General features: G+C 45.5%; 1 protein-coding gene and 1 long non-coding RNA gene across 4 annotated transcripts in view; both read left to right on the top strand.

The window, feature by feature from the left end:
• MTHFD1L (methylenetetrahydrofolate dehydrogenase (NADP+ dependent) 1 like) overlaps nucleotides 1-5474 on the top strand; it is a 191436-nt gene extending 185962 nt beyond the window's left edge. For all 3 annotated transcript variants that reach the window (XM_023633058.2, XM_023633056.2, XM_070256470.1), the window contains exon 28: nucleotides 5108-5474. The gene's annotated coding sequence lies outside the window, so the exon portion shown is untranslated. The remainder of the gene's footprint in view (nucleotides 1-5107) is intronic.
• Nucleotides 5475-12901: 7427 nt separating this feature from the next.
• Nucleotides 12902-17148, top strand: LOC138921677 (uncharacterized). Its single transcript, XR_011434459.1, has 3 exons — nucleotides 12902-13249; nucleotides 13589-13731; nucleotides 16961-17148. It is a non-coding gene; the product is annotated as an uncharacterized lncRNA (long non-coding RNA).
• The last annotated feature ends 1370 nt before the right edge of the window (nucleotides 17149-18518 follow it).

Here is an 18518-nt window from a genome sequence, read left to right as displayed (position 1 = left end):
CCTGCGCGTCTCTGCCTTCACATGGTGTTCTCTTATAAGGACACCAGTCATACTGAATTAGAGCCCACCTTGCTGACCTCATCTTAACCTGATGACATCTGCAAAGACCCTATTTCCAAATGAGGTCTCTCTTATAGGTCCTGGGGGTCAGGACTTCAGCATGTCTTTTGGGGGACACCATTCAACCCGTAACACTCGACTGTGGCACAAGAGGTGGGTTAGGCTCTCATGCCACCGGAAAGACACATAAAGATGGGACAGATCTTCTAACTCCGGGGGCCCTGTGTGTCACAGGAAGGACAGGGCAACAGAAAGAGCCCTGAATGGCTCACGGCCCGCCCAGTTTGAGGGACTTGATCTTGACTTGGAGCTGGCTGAGGCAGCCCCCAGCTGGGGCCCCTTGTCTTATTCCTGTCTACCCCTCAGAACTACAGCCACACCCACTGGCTTCTGTCCTAGCTTCCCATCATGAAGAAAAATGACCACCCGCCCTGGAAAACGCCCAATCAGAAGTTTTAAAGCCATCGAGCTGCCTTTCCCCAACCCATCTATCAAACGTGTCCTCACCGTATTCTCCAGGCACATTCCTTCCCCCAAAACACCCCCAATTCATTCTCCCTGCTCACTCCTGCTCCTGTCCCTTAGCCCAGCACCCCTCCCTCTTGCCAACATACTCTGGGCCTTCCAGATGAGCTTTCTTGACCTAAAGACCTTTCTTTCCAATTGTCCCTGAGTTATGGCCCCAAGCCAGGCAGACAGAATCCTTGCTTTCGTCTGTTTCGCTGCTAGCAGTCAACATGGGGAGATTTTTATATAGATATATATATATATGTCTTTGTTACGAAAACACTACAGACCTAGGCTGTGCTGAGGAAGCTGAGGGATCACACCTATCAGATTATACTGATACCCGGCATGGAATTTTTGGTTTTCGTTGTGTGTGTGGTGTTTGGTGGTGTTTGTATGTGTTTTTTTGTGGGGGAGTAGGAGGTCTATTTAGTTTTAACCACCACCACTTTTCAGATCTTTGTCATTTCTGAAAGAGAAAACTCCAGAAAATGAACTAAGGGAGACGAATTTCACAAAGAAGCCCATAAACTTGAGCTTGGATAACAGGGTTATTTTGGTCTTAGTGTGACTGTGTGTGTGCGAATGTCTTGGGTTTCCCAGCTGGGCCTTGGGAAAATCACAATATCATTCCTCTTAAACTGAAAATTGACCCCTGTCTTGCCTAATCTCCCTTTTCATGTCAAGAACCCAGTATGCTACATTTCTGCCATTTTTCCTTTTTCTCCAGAACAAGTCTGTGCAATCCTTTTAGTCTCTTGGACAGTATTTTTCCAGCCTTTGGGTCCATTTTCATTTGCTCTCCCTTGTTTTGAAGCTGCAAGAACTCTGGCCTAGAGAGGTCAACAACTTGCTCGAGTTGCACAGCTAATAGGTACAAAAGCCAAGATTCAACCCAGATCTGCTTGCTGTCAGTCTCCCCCATCCTTCATGCCTCCAGCCAAAGGATGCTCTTTCATTTCAGTCACGGGATAAATGAACTGTGGCCCTTCTGGAAGACCATAACCAGCTATTTGAACAGACCTGTAATTTGGGGATAACCGGGTGATCTTTTAAAAATAGCAACAGCTAATTATTTGAATATTAAAAGCTACGACTTTTTCGTCAAAGTATAACAGGGCTATCTCTTAGTTCACGCCCCCACCGAATGGCATTTTCCCTCTCACTTATCCAAGGCTTCTTTCTTCTTTGTGAACTGCCAGATCCCGTTCTAGGCTTGGTGGGCAGTGGCTCAGAGCCCATCGCTTGACCCCGCTTGAATTAAAAGTGGATCTGGTGTCGTAAGAGAAAACCACTGTACGTGGCACACATTCCTTCGCAGGGACCCCTTACTATAACGATCCCACAAACATTCTTTCTGTTTCCTGTCCTCTCACACACGGCAGGCAGGCACCTCCCCTCACAGTCAGAGGTCTGTGGCTATTAAAAATGCATAAAAGAAAAATGTTGAAAGCTTGGATGACAGCCAACTTGGACCACTTTGGGCATCAGAAGAGGAAACGTCTGGTTGGTTGCTTTGCTCACATCGTGGTCAGATCGTTCTGTGCACTCAGCGGCCGCGCAGCACACGCATTATTCCTTGCAGAGCGTGTTGCAGACGCGCACCACGTGGAAGAAGCCTGCGCTGGGCCAATGGTTTTCTTTCCTTCTGCTTCCTCTCCTTTCCTGCTTCCCTCACCCTCGAGGAAATTGTGGGAGACTTCATATGAGCGTGAGATGCCACGAAAGCACTAGAATTTGAGCTCCTGCTCCTCCTTTCCAAGATGTTGCTGTGTGCTCTCGCTATTGTTAGAATGGGGCGTGATTCATTCTTTTGGAAGTCACCAAAGAGAACTAATTAAAATAAGTTGTTTGTCCCCGGGAAACGGATCCTGCGACATCACCGTCCAGTCTCTTGTTTGAAGACGGTTCGATTTGGGGGTTTGATCTCCACCCTCACCCCACTTTTGGTTTCTCGTTCTGAACCTTTGTCATATTTTGGAGCCTTGGCAGGGTTCGAATGAGCGCGGTCAATTCTGGCAGGTTTCCTGAAGGACGCGGAGACTCCCTGCTTCGTGCTGCTGTGCAAGTTATGTTCAGTACAGAATCAGACTGACTCTGGTCCTGCTGTAAGTGTTAGTTACTTCCCAAAGACTTGTTTTTCTTGAATTGCACACCCAGAAAGGGGTATAATACCAGCTCCTTTCTTCTCAAAACTGCCTTCTGAGCAGAAATTTTCAGTGATGTGTAATAATCCCAAGTTGCTCTTGGGTATCACTGCCGCCTGCAGCCCTTCTGTTGTCAGGGCTGTCATCCCAAGTTGCAAACCACAGGGTTTTGTGGTTCCCTTGGGACCAAAGTCTTGAAACTCGATCTTTTCAAGGAGCAGCTCAAAAATTGCTCAGCACCATTGTGCTTCAAGAATAGCTCCTCTGTTCATCACCCTGAGCCATCCTTGGAGTAAAACAAGCCCCTCTTCTTTTCCCTCCTCCAGGCAAGAGCCAAAATAAGCTGGAAGCCCAAGCCACTTAAATAAAAGATTGTGATCATTAAATCTTCTTCTTCTTTTGTTTTTTTTTTTTTTTTTGGCTGAGGAAGATTGGCCCTGAGCTAACATCCACTGCCAATCTTCCTCTATTTTGTCTGTGAGCCACCACCACGGCATGGCCACTGACAGCTGAGTGGTGTAGGTCTGCACCCAGGAACCAAACCCCGGCCGCCACAGCACAGCATGCCAAACTTAACCACTAGGCCACCAGGGCTGGCTCTGTGATTGTTAAATCTAAAGATGACATATTTAGCATCTTGTTGACATCTAAAAGATGGTGATAATTAAATCTCCTCTCTCTAAAATGGAATGTTTTGAAGCTTAACAGTTGGCAAATGTTTAATTCTCTCTTAAAGAAACTTTTTCTGGGCACTCTGACTTATTATTATTCCCAAACCGAGATAGAATGTTTTATATGGTCTATCTTCATAGACTTCTTTCCACTGAATAAATAATAAACAACTGATTTATTTTTATGTTCTCACCTTAGCTATTGCTTTTCTGACTTTTTTAATCTATAATCAGACTTTGTACACTTTTGCCAACCCAGCGAATTTTCTTAAAATATGGAACCACAAGATTCTAAACCCCTTTAAACACAAAACATTAGATAAAAGGTAACATGGTGAATCAGCTGGTCTTCCCCCACCCACCGCTGGAGCTTCGAAGGCCTTGTTCCAGCTGTGCCTCAGGTTGCCTCCACCCTCTTCCCCCCCAGTCCCCCATCCCTCCCCAGGACTCACCGAGCCTCATGTCTAGGGTCACCAGAGCCACTGAAGTGAGGCTGGCCGTGTCTCTGAGTGCAGGGGCACCAGGCAAACCTTCCTTCCTAACATCTAAAATATTTCCTTTGTGTTGATGTTTATTTTGCTTGCCATGCTTCTGTTTTCTGTTTACTTCCCTGACTTGAATCAGACTCCAGGGAGGAAGTCATAGTCTCCTGGGTCCCTGTCTTCAGCCCTGTCTTCTGTTCTGAAGCTAATCAAGCATCCTTTCTGGCTCCAGACCCCTAACCCATCTGTGGGAGGCCGACTCGCTGTATTGCAGCCAGGTGTGAACTCTTGGCCCAGTAGATAAATTCTTCCGTGTATAAATTCATATTAGAGGCCAAATACTTGCATTTACATTTCTTCTGGAGCAGTGAACACATTTTTTCTGGAGGTTCTGAAAGACACGTTGTTTGTGTCTTCTTTTTATTTTATTTTTATTTTTATTTTTATTTGGTGAGGAAGATTGGCCCTGAGCTAACATCTGTTGCCAATCTCCCTCTTTTTGCTTGAGGAAGCTTGTCACTGTGCTAACATCTGTGCCAGTCTTCCTCTATTTTGTGTATGGGATGCTACCACAGCATGACCTGATGAGCGGTGTGTTGGTCTGTGCCTGGGATCCAAACCAGCAAACCCTGGGCTGTCAGAGGGGAGCATGCAAATTTAACCACTACGCCGCTGGGCTGGCTCATTTCTCCTTCTTAAAATGTAGTTTGATCACTTTTCTTTCTAAAAGATTGCAAGATTCAACAGCGGCAGAGTCAACTTTCTTTGAGCGATGGCAACAAAGCTTTAACAATAATGCGAAGTTCCAGGCCTACTGACTCATTTGTTCTAAATGCGTTTTTCAGACCTCATTTTCTGTGCCCACCTTAAAAGAGAAACTGAAATTCAAGGCGATAGGATTCCTAACCTAAAGTCCTGAGCGCTCTCAGTCGACGGGATCCTGGAGACTGTCGATCCCAGATTGGGAAGTCATGGAATTTCTGCTTGATCTTTCAGGAGGTTCAGAGCGCTGCCTGCCGTGTCCGTGCCAACCTGGTCACGGAGTGCGGCAGAGGCGTATTGTCCGCTGCTTCTGCGTAAAAAGCTCCCAGACAGTGACCCCCCAGCCCTGTGAAGAGCATCTTCATCTGCTCTTGGATTTTCTTTTAGTCTCCAACTTTAGAGCTATAATAAATTGACAGTTTAACACCACAGGCAAAAGCTGTCCTTAAACCACTGAATCCTTTTTTTCTGTTTTCAGGCTCCTGAAAGGCAAACTGCTCCTTCCCTTTGGCTGCAGCTGGAGAAGAAAGTGAATTTGAAATATGCTTGTTACGCAATGCTGGAGAAATGGTGAAACAGGCCAAAGATTTATTCTTCCTTCAAGACGAATCCTGTTCACAGCAGAGTCTAGTATTCAGTAAAAGGACCTCCACCAAGTTTGGAGGAGACTAATTTATTTTCTGTTTCTGCAGAGTTTACATTATTTCCCCCTGCTTACACTTTAGAATGTTTATTTTATGGGGGCTGCGGGATTAAAAGAGTGTGAACGAAAAGGTAACATTTTCCACTCTGGAGTTTTCTATTTTGACTTTGAACTGAAAATAAACATGTATCTAGAAAACCAACCGGCAAGTTTTCAGCGCCAGATAAAACTCTGCTCTCTGGAGCTAACCGTTCATGTCAGGGCTGTTACCCAACACCGATTTCCTGGAAAATTGTGAATGCGACCAGAGCTTTATAAACATAGCACGAAAAGAATCACACACACACAGAAATATCTGGTCAATTGTGAAATCAGGGTAATCATTATACCTACCTCACAGCGTTGTTTTGTGGCTCAGATATGCCAGAACCACGTGTTGGACACACGGGAACCATCTTCTGATTGTCGAAGATTTGTAATATCCTTTGGAACAAAGTGCATTTTATATCCAGAACTATCTTTCAGTGCCAGCAAAGTTGACATCACTTACCTAAAAACTAATGGGTTTGTGTTAGGTTCTTCCACGGAAGAATGAATCTCAGTGGCCATTAAGCTTTTGAAGACCCAGAGGCAAAGAAAAGTGACTCTTAAAGGTCAGGTGTTTGGCACATGTTTTTCCATTTGTCCAACCCTTAATGTGTAGTAAAGAATGTTCTAAGGCCTGTTCCCCCCTCCTGGGAGTTCCTGACCCTTTTCTGTCTCCATTTTTTTTCCTACAATAATATAAAATTATATAAAAGTTAAGACAAAACCAAGGATTCAGGAACAAACAAGAAGGAATTGTCCTTTAAGCAGTGTAAGTAAAATAGTCACCATAAATATCTGAAATGGCCCCCAGGCACATCCTGCAGGAGTCCTGGCCATCGGATCTTTCCTGCATACCCTGTCCTGCATCCTTCAGTAAGCCTGCTCATTAGTTGCTCTGCCCATAATGTATCTTTATGCACAGTTTAATTTGTTCCAAAACACTGTTTAATAACTAAAGACCTCCCCACGCAAAGACTGCCAGTCCCAAGAATAATCTCACTTGGTGTTTCTGAAGTCCCCGTCCTCCCCCGTGCCTGCCCTTCATTTGGGAGTAAACCTCTCCAAATACACAATGAGCCTAGTATCTTCGATACATAAATCTAGTTGAAGATTATAAGGGTTCACAGTAAATCTGTTCTCTCTGTAATGCACTCAGTCAGCAGTCTTTCTGGTGAATTGATTTTTAAGCAGTTGCCTTTTGCTATTTGAGTTTTCTTTTCCTCTGCCATTTAAAGTTTTGTTGTCTGTATGTATTTATTTATTTGGTGGAGAAGATTGTCGCTGAGCTAACATCCGTGCCAGTCTTCCTCTATTTTGTATGTGGGACGCCACCACAGCATGGCTTGATGAGCAGTGTGTAGGTCTGCATCCGGGATCTGAACCTGAGAACCCCAGGCTGCCGAAGCAGAGCGCGTGACCCTAACCCCTGCACCACCAGGCTGGCTCCAAATGTTTCATTGTCTATTTTTGAAAAGGTCTTAGAAAAAAAAATATTTTAGAAACCTGTATTCCAAGGGCTTTAGGCCAGGAATTTCCTTCCTTACCTGCTTTCATCAGGCAACTCAACAATTCAGCAAAAAGAAAAAAAAAAGCATCCTAAACACAGATGTGGGAGAGCTTTCCAACGCTCACACTGAAGGACCTGTAATCCAGGTGTTGCTGGGAGCTCTAAACTTTCCCATCGTGTGGGCTCATCTTAACTCCTCTGAGGTCATGACTCGTGCTCTGATGGATTCCTAACCCTGCCAGAACACACTCCTGCTGAGTGACAGCGGTCTCCGCTGACAGGAGGGGTCTTTGGCACGTGAATTAATGGACTTATCAACTCATGACACTCAAGGCGTTCACAGAGAGGAGAAGGTGTAATTTTAGGGAGGAGCTAGTTAGCTACCGTCCCTTCTGAGGCCAAGGCATGAGAAAAAAATTCACATAACCTTTGGCATGGGGGGTTTAAGTCAGAATCTTCCCGAGAAGCATGGATTCTGATTTCTCTCTGCCTCTGTAATTGAAGGGTAAGAAACCACTAACAGACCAGACTTGGTGAGGGCCCCAGTGACCCATTGCAGCACACAGACGCCATCTTGTTCCCTCTCTGCTCGCAGTCCTGTGGTCGCAACACCTGCAAAGGTTAGGACCCGGACCAGAAGAGTCTCTGAAAGCTCCCACAGGAACACACTCTAGGGACTGACTGATAACAGGGGAGCGATGTATGGGGTCCCAGGAACGTTGCAGCAGAGCAGCTAGCCAATCCGTTCATGACTGTCCCTTTTCCTCCTCTATTTCATGGTTAGTTTGTTTAACTAGAATGTGTGGACTCCATTAAAGCAATACATGAGTCTTCTTCCAAATAGACATTTAAGAGAGTCCTCTGCTCTGACATTAGCCGGGGTTTGCTTTTTATCATAATTTACATGTGCCCATAAATAAGATGGTGTATGAAGCTGATTTATTCCAGAAAAATCTACATATTTGTCCATCGCTTTTGTATAGACGTATGTGTACAAGGGAGTAAAAATAAGTTCATTTTTATAGCATGTGGTACACACCTGCAGTCCATACCCACTGGAAGTGTTGGGCGTGGTGGCAGAGCAGTTGGTTAGTAAACAGATCTTCATGGTTTCTCAAACGCTAATGCAGCTGCAGACAGAGACCTCAAAAAGGCTCTTTACAGCTCCACTGTAAACAAGGACGAATGGACTAGAATTCAGGAGTCCATGAGCTTGGATGGGAAAAAATTACTTCTTTGTTTTCACTAACCTCTAACTGTGATGTAGCATTTCCTTCAATTATGAACATCGGCAACAAACCACAGCAGTATTAACAGAACCTGTGTCTGTCGCCAAGAGAAGTCACTGATATTTTAATATTACATTACAGTTTCTGCAGATATTTGCAGTGGCATTTATGCTTATCACTACCTCAAAATTATGATAGTTATTAGATCTGCCACTATCCTTGTTATTTCATGAGTAAATAGAGAGGCACATAAATTGCTGTAACCAAATATGATTACCTTTTCAATATTTTAATTGCATTTCACGTCATTGGCTGCTTTATAATCATACATGGTTTAGCTTACGCATTTAAAAACATTATTCTGAGAAGGATTGCACAGACTTCACCAGACTGTTAAAGATTATACAAAAACCTTCTGACCCCTGGACCAGATAAAATTCTAACGACCTACGTCCCAGGTCTGTGGCAGCACCCTGCTGCTCTGGGATGCCAATGCCATCCACATCTCGGCTCCAGGCCATCCCAGAGGGTCCCTGCCCCAGGGTCCTGGTCTGTATCTGAGACTTGTTCTGGGACCAGCACTGGCAGCTCCTGTCACTGGAGCCCTCCCGAGCCCAACTCAGACAATATAAAAGCTCTGGAAACTGTAGAGTGCTGTGTCAATGTACAGCTTGGTGAGCAGCCCCACCCCCTAAGCCAGCTCCTGAGCTCCCCACTCGTGCCCTAATCTGGGGCCAGACTTCCCCACGTAGCTTTAGATGTTGCCTCTGGCAACCAAGTCCCCACCTGACCTTGTCCCCCCCAACGAGGGCCTCAGCTTGCATCCTAGTTCTGGGCCTATAGGCTCAGGGTAACCAGTAATGCCATTTCTGCAAAATTTCAGGTGTTACTATATGATTTTCCTGGCAAGGGATCTTACCACTGTTGAATAAACTTATTTTTTAATTCATTAATTTGTTCATTCATTCATTCTACAAATGTATTGGGCCACTACCAGGTGTAAAGCAGAATGTTTTAAGAAGAAACGGTCAAGTTCCATGACCTAAGGGAACATGTTGGGGTGTTCACTGTATCCCCAACCCACAGACTAGTGGACTGGAAGGGAGTTGATCCCTAGGTATTTTCTGAGTGAATGCATTCATCCATTCATCCAGCACGTGGCAGCCCGCTTGCAGCTGGCGTTAGAAGTGGGGGCAGTCTAACTGGGGACCTGGCCCTTTAAGGGGTGGAGTCTGCACTAACTCCACGTAGTGATGTCAGAACTGAATTGAACAGCTGTAGGTCACCCAGTTGGTGTCAGAGAATTAGTCTCAGAGCATAAACCAACGGAGAATTTCATAAGCAAAACGTTTTATTTCATGTCATGAGAAAATATTGAGATACAGAAGTACCAAAAGTTTCAAATTCATGGGGCAGATTTCATGGCCTATGTCATGTCCCGGTGGATGCCCCGCAGACCCCAGGTCACACTTTGAGAACCACTCTTCAAGGGAAGCCATCATTTTCAGATTTAGCTGTTGGTCAATTAGGAGATTTGCTTTGCTTTCAAGCCTTTATCCATTCAAGAGATAGGCAACATGTCTGCTAGAGCCCATACATTTCCTACGAGCAAGCCAGTGTCCACACTCTGGGCAGACACCATTGGTCATTGGAGGTGGGACAGAGCTGAATAGCCAGCAACCCTTCATGAAAGGCCAGAGTCCCCCTGCTTGGCAGCTGTTTGTGGGATGTTACCTGCCGATGCCTCATGTTCTGAACGTGCATTAAAATAACTGTAGATGCAGGGGATTGGCCAAAGAGCCGTTCTTACAGATGACGACTGACCTGCCTTCAGGTCTCGGTGAGAGGGTTGATTCTAGGACAGAAGGTGGATGTCATGAAGCAAAAAGGATGGGGAAAGTACTTCACAAAAATGGAGGAGGGCCATGTAGTTGAAGCTTCAACATGAGACAAAAAAGAGTGGAATTCCTCACTGTCCACCCTCCTTGATCTCAGCCTCATCAGTGTGAGTCACCTTCCTGCATCATCTAGTGCTCATGCCTTTGTGCCGCTTAAGCTCTGGGCTTGGGGATTCTCCCCGGCCCCAAAGTGTGGCCACCTAACCCAGCATTTCTTTCCTGAGTCCGAGGCCCTGGGTGTGCTGTTTCAGCTACAATGGACGCTTTTCATGACTGGCCGCGTCAGTGTATTCAAGGTAAGCTAAATCCACATGAGCTGGGTGAACACAGCAGTCGTCTCTGGGCAATTAATAGCAGACTCCCAAGCATTTAAGCTAGTTTTACTCACAAGCTTTTTGTTTTTAACTGATCCTAGGACCATCTGCACTAGAATTACCTGAGATGCTTGTTAGAAATGCAGTTTCCGTCTCCATTTAGACCTAATAAAACGGACTCTGTGCAGTCGACCCTGGGCATCAGCATTTTAACAAGTTCACTAAATTATTCTCCTGCAGGGCCGGCCCGGTGGCGCAGCAGTTAAGTGCACATGTTCCACTTCTCGGCGGCCCGGGGTTCGCAGGCCCGGATCCCGGGTGCGGACATGGCACCACTTGGCACACCAGGCTGTGGTAGGCGTCCCACGTATAAAGTGGAGGAGGATGGGCACGGATGTTAGCTCAGGGCCAGGCTTCCTCGGAAACAAAAGAGGAGGATTGGCAACAGTTAGCTCAGGGCTAATCTTACTCAAAAGAATAAATAAAAATTTAAAAAATTAAATAAATAAATAAATAATTCTCCTGCATACTAAAGTTTTGTTAGTTAAAATTAATATGTAAGAATTAATCGAAACTCCATTTTTGTATCACCATTGTGCCTAGCAAAATGCTTAACACATAGAAGATGCTAAATAAATACCTCTTAAAAGAATGAGTAGGGGCTGGCCTGGTGGCATAGTGGTTAAGTTCTCGAGCTCTGCTTTGGCGGCCTGAGGTTCACCAGTTCAGGTCCTGGGTGTGGACCTACACACTGCTCACCAAACCGTGCTATGGTGGCATCCCACACAGAAGAACTAGAAGGAGTTACAACTAGGATATACAACTATGTACTGGGGCTTTGGGGCAAAAAAGGAAAATCAGCCACAGATGTTAGCTCAGGGCCAATCTTCCTCACCAAAAAAGCATAACTCTAAAAGAAGAAGAATGAGTAAACATTTGTGGAAGTCAATCTCTGGCCCATTGTGGCTCCACCTGCAAGTTATACATCACCAGTACAGCCCTGTCAATACCTGATACCTCTTCAGAGCCAAAGGAATTACATGTTTTCTCATGGGTATCTCCCCTGCCTTCCTCCACTATGGCTTCTCTATGGCCCCAGGCCTCCTGAGTTAGTCCTATGCATCTCAGCAACCACAGACCTCTTAGGAAAGCGCAAGGGACAATGAATGTATGGGGTCAATCAAGTTCAGGATCTCCCACCCCACAATCTTGTCTAACCATCCAGGATGGGTTGACTGCTGAGCCAGGCAAGACCTCACGCTAGGCTCGGTGGATTAAAGAAGGTGAGGAAGACTAGGGCAGGGCCGGTGAAATGATCCCAGAAGCCATTGCGAGCATCCTGGAGGGCGGGGCCGGGGCTGGCAGGAGGCCTGCAAATAGCATGAGGCCGGCCCAGACGGGTTATAGCCGTGCTTTGAGTTCATTTTTATAAAATCACACTCAGCAGCAAGCCTTCCTGTCTCTTTAGCATCCTGGGTTTGTAGTTTAGTCACCAGAAATGCTTTAAAAATACCAATTTTCAGATACGCTGTCAATCATATCTCATCCCACAGTTAGGATGAGACTAAAGGCAGATTTGTTCTGAAAACAGCCCGCGCCCTGTCCATGTCGGGAGGGCAGAGCTCAGAGGACAGCCATGTGATTGCTCAGACTGAGTCTGAGGTTGGTGTTTCTGTAACAAATCAGCTAAACTTAAATATTTCTCGTGGTGTGGCCAAAGCTGCAAACCTTTGCCCAGCGCAGCACTGTGAATGTCATCTGTTTACCCAACCCTGTGTGGGCATCTCTATTTATGTGAAAGGACCCTGCTAGTTTAAAACCAGTTAATACTCTCCGTCATACATCATGTTGCTTACATATTTTACAATAAGGATTGCGAAGGCAATTTTTCAAAACAATCAGACCCGTTACATTTGTGTGTGCGCTGACGAGAAGACCAACTTAATACACGTTCGTTTGGCAAAGTCTTACAATTAAGGAATTCTTTCTCAGATAATTACATGAGCCCTGATCATTTTTCTCCAGGTCAGCCCCCCGTTTCATGAGACAATGTGTACCAGACAAGCAGCTGAGACAGACACCCTGAAGGGAACTGGGGAGGCTCTCCTGGGTTCAGAACAAGCCAACTACATGAGGAGTGATGTTTTCCAACTTCATCATGGAGTTGGGAGCCAAAGGATGTTTCAGGGGCCAGGGGAAAAATTGCTGAATAACTCCCCCGCTCCTCCCAAGGCATTTTATCCTGTGGCTTCACCATTGAGTTTGAAATATGAATTCCCAGAATATGAGACACCCTTAAACTCAACTGTGAGTACCGAAATGCTTTCCAAAGCCAAATGTAAATTATTTTTAAGTTATGGATGCCACCTAGATCGCAATTAAAACAGGCAATTGAACTAACTGTAAATATGTATAAACAAAAGTGACAGAAACAGAAACATCCACAACAAACTACAGACGAACAGAAAAATCCACTGAAGTGCTAAATAATTGGGGAGGAGAGAAGCCAAGGAAGGTGGGAGGCCGTCGTTCTCGAGTGATGGGCTAGCTGGGACTAAAGTGGAAGCAGCCAGCGAGACGGAAGCCGGCTGGAAGAGGAGGGCTGGGATTCGGCCGAGAGAAAGGGGGAGTGGTGAGGAGCTGAGCTTGTGCAGAAAAAGACAAATATGTGGTGGGCTCTGGTTTCTGACAAATCTGAGCTCAGTGAGGGGAAAGTGACAGATGGAGCTCTGGCCAACGTGAAAAGAAGAAAATACGCAATATATGAGATGTTCGAGGTCCTCCTGGAACCAAGAGACACAGCAAGGAAATAACACTCCATCTGCAGCGTTCCACCCCAGGACAGCCCCGCCTCTCTGCACAGGGAGCTGGGGCAAAAATTTTCTTAAAAGCACCACTTTCCTATAGTGAGTGGCAATTTGGGAGCAAGAATATGCTAACTGGTAAGTAGTTTGGGATTCCTCTATTTTAAAAAATTTGGAGGGTTCAAAGCAGCTAGTTAGAACACAGCAGGTTTTAAGGTAAAAGAATATTGATGTTGTCCCCCAAAACGGCCCCCATTCGCCACCACAGGTGTTCCGGGTCAAACACGCGAAGGTAATGGAAAAAAAGAAACTCCGTTCAAACTTTAATGAAATTGGCAGGTAACCTGAGAATTAAGGCCCCAAATTAGCTGGCAACATTGGTCATTGCTAAAGGAGAAATTAAGCATGGAAAGTTCGGTTCTTAGCAGATTTGGAAGTGGAAGCAGAGATTTGAACAGATGTCCCTCATCCGTGCAGACACCCGACTGTGGCTGGCAGTTCGCAGACTAAGCCCGGTCAACTGCCCGTGAGGACGGGGAGAGGAGGAGACCAGCCCTGCAGGGAAGATAAGGAACAGTCTGAAGGCTCACAGCCACCCAGATAACAGGAACAGGAAATGAGTGAGTAAAGTGAGATCTATTTATTTAACTGCCAGAGAGACTGTGTAAGAAGAAAGGACCTTTAACATGGAGCTTGTGCCCTCTCTTATGTGGCCACCAATCTCTGCTCACTGGGGCAAGTATCCCGGGAGGCAAAGCTTTCTCCCCACCAAGTGGCCTACATTCCCACATCAAGGATGGAAGTGCGGTTTGCTGTCGCTGTGCAAATCTGCCAGTTCCACACCGACTCCACATAGACATCACCGGCCCTGCCACAGGTCCTAGACCTGAATTGGGATCAAAATGGAGAAATTAACATTAAAATTGGTAAGATTTCCACCCAGATATTTCTAGGATAATCTTGCTTAAAATTCTGTGGTCTTACGGAATCATCTCTGAATCCTTGTGTCTGAGGGATAAACAGCAACTTTTATGGGGTATTTGATCCAAATTTAGAAACATGTTTCAGTGTTAAGTACTTATCCTATGCATGGTACTGAGCCTCAGCTGGAGGCAGACATAGCCAGGATGAGCAAGGACTCAGTGCAGGCAGGCAAGTACCCAACTGTAATGTGAAGCACAACAAACAGGTGATTCCTTACTATTACTACTAATTATTATTATTACTAATAACAGTATTATTTCTATTCATACCATAAAAAATCCAGGAATAGCAAAATTAAGACCATCCAGTCAATAAAATACTAATTAGTAGGAGTTTATTGTGCCCATAATAATAGTTCACGAACTGGGAGCTTTCAAACAAGCAGTGGAATGAAGCTCAGAGCTGTGTGTTATGGGGCAGCTTATACAGTGAAAATGTGGAGGCTGTTTCTTCTTTACAATAATTGATTATAGGATAGATGTTTTTCCTAATTACATGGGATTGGTCAAACGTGGTTATTTTATGCCAATTTTGGGAAACGGTTTAAGTTTCATTTATGATTTTCAGAGGCATTTATAAGAAGCAACCCAAGTTCATGTCACCAGAGTTGTAGGATTAACTAAATTAAGTCTCGCTTACATGGCTCAAGTGGTTTTGTCTGTTCAGAGAATGTTCAAGGCTGGCCTCCATTTTGTATTTTATTCTAACTCTGCTGTGTAGCCAATGTTAATAGCTGCTTGATAATTTTTTCATTGAATGAATGAATTAACCAACTCATTATCAACGTGGACATTACAATGGCCCAAGATGACAGCAGGAAATAGGACAGAGAGAGAACCCCTTGGTCAGGTGCCGTTGGGAAGAGTGTAGACTTTCCCTGGAGGTGGGTAGAAAATGACAGTGAAGGATGGACACGCCCACCTCACCTTGACTGACGCATGTCCAGGGGTCAACAGGAATGCAGAGCAAATAATTTATAAAGTTAAGGAATAGGACTTTTTCCTTAAAGGCTTCTTCCATCTGCTTAAACACTGTAACCAGGTTGAGACTTGCAAACCTGAGGGGCAGAATGCTGTAACATGTTGGTGTCTGAGTGATGAGAAAAGGGAGTTAGAGTAGCCAGGGCCCAGAAAGCCCTGGAAAGTACCTGCCTGCGCTGGGGTCCCCCCACCGAGGTTGCCAGGAGCTGTGAGTGCAGATGCTGGCCAAGGCCTCGGTGGGCAGGGAACCACCCACACCTGGAGCAGACCCCTGAGGAAAGTTCCAGCTGCCCCCACAGAGGCCTCACCGTTTAGATGTGATGCCCACCACGGAGGACCAAGGTGAGGGCCAGGCCTGGAGAATTGATGACACGGCCCCCTTCCCCTTAAAGAGCCACTCTCGAACAATCTCTTCCTCCTCCTCCTCTCAGGGCAGCCCTAGTAAAGGACTGGAGAGAAAACGCACTTACTGGGGTGCTTTATGAGTGAATTTAATCCAGCGTCACTTTCTTACCCGCTTGCTAAGGTGTTTCCGTTTTAACGTGACCTGGTTACAGCGATTCAGGACAGATTAAGGCATCAGAACGGCCAGGAGGGCATCTCCAAAGTTACAGCTGTGTCCCCTGGCCCACCCCCGGCCTGCCTCCCCAGAGACTGGACCCGCCACCCACACATGGAGTCCTCACAGGCAGAAAAAGTGCTTTGAACTAAGCAACAGCAACAAAGCTGCCACCTGATGTTCCCGAGGAAGCAGAGGGATTTAAGGAGCCGTCGGCCATCCTGGTTTCACCAAGACACCTCTTCGATGCCTTCAGCGGTGGAACCCAGAGTTTTCGTAACAACTCTGCTTTCACAAACTGCAGATCACCTGCGGCTCCAAACTGTGTCTCCTCTGATTCACTTGTGACCTTTTGGTGGCCAAAGAGTAACTTCAGACAGAAACCACTTTTCCTGCTCCTCACCCTCCACCCCAGTCACTGCCTTAGAAATGCCCCCCTTCCTTCCGGCTCCACCTGCCCGGGACTGTCTGAATTTTTAACACAGTTTTCATAACAATCCAGTTACTTCTTATCTTTGTGTGATCAAACTAAAAATACGTCGTCAAGAATAGCCTTGCCATTCTAAACCACAAATGGGATTGTTTGATTTGGTTTTTAAGCAAAGCAATGAAATTTACTCCATGAAATTGCTCTGTATCTCCTTTTTTAAACCTGTTTATTTCCATAGCAAAAAAGAATTCCTCTTAAAGTTAAATATAGAATTACCATATGACTCAGCAGTTCCACTCCTAGGTATACGCCCGAAGAATTGAAAACAGGGACTCAAACACATACGCACACTGTGTTTGTAGAAGCATTGTTCACAAAAGCCACAAGGTGGAAACAACTCGTGTCCATCAACAGAAGAATGGATAAACAAATTGTGGTATACACATACAATGGATGAAATTCTGACAAATGCTCCGACATGGATGGACGTTGAAAACATTATGCTGAGTGAAATAAGCCAGACACAACAGGACAAACATTGTATGATTGCACTTGTATGAAATATCTAGAATAGGCAAATTCATAGAGATAAAAAATAGATTGCAAGTTAACAGGGGCTGGGGGTTGTTGCTTAACGGGTACAGAGTTTCTGTTTTGGGGTGAAGAAAAAGCTTGAAATTAGTGCTGATGTTTACACAACATTGTCAATGTAGTTAATGCCATTGAACTGAGCTTAAAATGGTTAGAATAGTAAATCTTAAGTTATATGTATTTTAGCACAAAAAAATGAAAAAATCAAGATGTTTATTAGTGTGACAATCTTTGACTACTAGAGTCATTATTTTTATTGGCTTGTATTTAAAGTCATTGTAATGACATTTATTTCCAACATACAGCTCCAATTTTGAAAGTCTTTAGAACTCAGCTGACATGACAGTGTAACCACAGACTGCCTGGAAATGGCCAGACGGGCCCAGAACCAGAGGCCGAGCCAGAGCCCGCGTCACTCCAGCAAGTCACGTGTGCTCAAAATGCCTCAGTTTCCACATGGTATGACAATCACAATAAATGTCTCGAGATAAAATGTGTTGTAAGTGTAATGTGCTTAATACACTGCTAACACACAGTGCGTGCTCTCAGTTAAGCTATTATTCCTATTACTATTATCATGACAGAATGCAGAATTGGTTTTTTTCCTGCTTTTTCCCCCCACATCCCCCCTGTACCTAGTTGTGTATTTTAGTTGTGGGTCTTTCTAGTCGTAGCATGTGGGATGCCATCTCAGCATGGCCTGATGAGCGGTGCCATGTCCGCGCCCAGGATCCGAACCCGCGAGACCCTGGGCTGCCAAAGCAGAGAGTGCGAACTTAACCCCTCCGCCTCGGGGCCGGCCCCTGAATTCAGGTTTTTGTAATGAGTGATTGAGATTTAAGGGGAAAAATGATGAAGAAGTACTAACAAACTCAAAGAGAGGAGCCACAGAGAATGGCTCAAAGGCTTATGATGAAACTCAGTCCTAAGAGTTGAGAAAGGACATGAAGCTCTCCAGAACATTCCCCAATGGTGAGGCTGAGCCTGCTGGTGTCTCCTTGGGGAAGCAGGACGAGCCCAGGCTGAGTCATTCTCGGGGGTGCCTCAGCCTGATCACACGGGAGCCTCTGGTCCCCAACAGCTGCGAATCACAGCTGTGGGCAAATGGACCTCAGAGTCCCTTTCATTATTATAATTCAGTTTGCTCTTATTATTGGCACTTTATCTGTTAACACTCCTGGGATGCATCACCCTAACCTTCTGTTTCCCTTAGCTCTCCGACCTGTTAACAACCACTCCAGACCCGGTCACATACAGGGAAGTGTGTGAAATGGCCACTGGCTTGATCTGGACTGGCATCCGGCTTTGAAGGTGTCAGGCCCGATGGGAAATCATTCCAGGGAGAGAAGCGAGTGCACGGGTGGAGGGACAGGATCTCCATCATCCACAGTCCTCTCAGCCTCCGCAGCTTCAGTTTCACGGGAGCTCAGCCAGTGGCAGGAGTTTTCAGGTTTTGAGATGTAAAGATTTAGCTTTACAAAGTTTGGCTGTCATTGAGTACTTGGGCATCAGTGCCCAACACTCTGTAGGAGGGACCCCAGTGACTGAAGAATCCTGGAAAGATGGGAGAGCTGTGGCTGGAAGCAAGAATACATACTGTGAAGATTCAAGTCAGCTGAGGGCAGAGAAAGTGCACACCCAGGGATGGAGAGCTGAAAACAGAGAGCGCCCACAGCCTGAGAATGCACAAAATGTTCCTAAGTAAAAGCGACCGAGAGTAACGCGATGCTCCACTCATGGTTGAAGGTGAAGGGGAGAATTTGTAGGATTTTAGGTCATGATTGTATGCTAGGATACCCTGGAAATTTATTTTCAATATAAATTTTTTTTTTCTGATTCAAAAGTACATTAATGATTGTTTAC

Source organism: Equus caballus, chromosome 31 (assembly GCF_041296265.1).
Source record: "Equus caballus isolate H_3958 breed thoroughbred chromosome 31, TB-T2T, whole genome shotgun sequence".
NCBI lineage: Eukaryota > Metazoa > Chordata > Mammalia > Perissodactyla > Equidae > Equus > Equus caballus.
This window is presented reverse-complemented; position numbering and strand designations above follow the sequence as displayed.